The sequence below is a fragment of the Sinocyclocheilus rhinocerous genome, unplaced genomic scaffold, assembly GCF_001515625.1.
Source record: "Sinocyclocheilus rhinocerous isolate Xijiao unplaced genomic scaffold, SAMN03320098_v1.1 scaffold737, whole genome shotgun sequence".
Classification (NCBI taxonomy): domain Eukaryota; kingdom Metazoa; phylum Chordata; class Actinopteri; order Cypriniformes; family Cyprinidae; genus Sinocyclocheilus; species Sinocyclocheilus rhinocerous.
This window is the reverse complement of record NW_015632805.1, coordinates 117,459-118,427: the sequence shown is the minus strand read 5'-3', so window position 1 is coordinate 118,427 and position 969 is coordinate 117,459. Positions and strand designations below refer to the sequence as shown.

Sequence of the window (969 nt, the reverse complement as noted above, 5' to 3'; positions counted from 1 at the left end):
GTTCTTGTCATATTTTATTATCATTTTCTAAACTATAGCCAATAAACTGTGATAATGTGAGAAATGTTGAAGGTGTCTGAATAAATTTTGGTTTGACTGTATATTCACATAGAAAACCGTTATTAACCATTTCACAATTTTTACTGTATTTTTGATCAATTAAATCTATTAAAACCATTAAAAATCTTTCTGCCTCCAAACTTTTGAATGCTAGTGCATGTAAATATAATTTTTCTGTAGTATTGTGGCTTGACTCGACCCTGTTCCTCCAGGTTGCGAGCGGATCAGCGCAGTACAGAGTCTCGGCAGGCGGTTGAGCTGGCGGTCCGCGAACACAATGCTGAGATCGTGGCTTTGCAGCAGGCACTGAAAGAGCAGAGACTGAAAGCAGAAAGTCTGTCTGATACTGTGAGTTACACAAACACACTCGCAACAGTTTGTCCTGGTTCGCTCCGGCCCTCCGTCTGCGATATTAATATTCCTGCCAATATTGGATTTAACAAACCGCGATTAAGCGCTACAGCTGATGGAGATTAATTAAACACTGCGGTGCACATGAACACGTCGCTGCGCATTAACAAAACCTTCTGTTCCCTCAGACAGGAGAGGCTGTGCTGTTTAAATGTGCTGTTTATTGTGGTGTTGTGCTGTTTTCAGCTCAATGACCTGGAGAAGAAACATGCCATGCTGGAGATGAATGCTAGGAGCCTTCAGCAGAAACTCGAGACAGAGAGAGAACTCAAACAAAGACTCATGGAAGAGGTGAAAAACACACTTGTGTACCAACAATGGACTGTAATTGTTGTCAAACATACATGTATTATATTTCATGCAGTGTATATATGCTATATATATATATATATATATATATATAAATAATTTGCATATTTCTTATTTTATTTTATTATAATACACAATATTATAGTACATTATAGTGTCTGTAAATATAATTTGAGAACCATTAAAGTC

The 969-nt window shown here is 37.5% G+C and overlaps 1 protein-coding gene across 1 annotated transcript in view; it reads left to right on the top strand.

The window, feature by feature from the left end:
• Window positions 1–969, top strand: part of cita (citron rho-interacting serine/threonine kinase a) — an 84,434-nt gene that overhangs the window by 57,473 nt on the left and 25,992 nt on the right. The window lies entirely within an intron of this gene.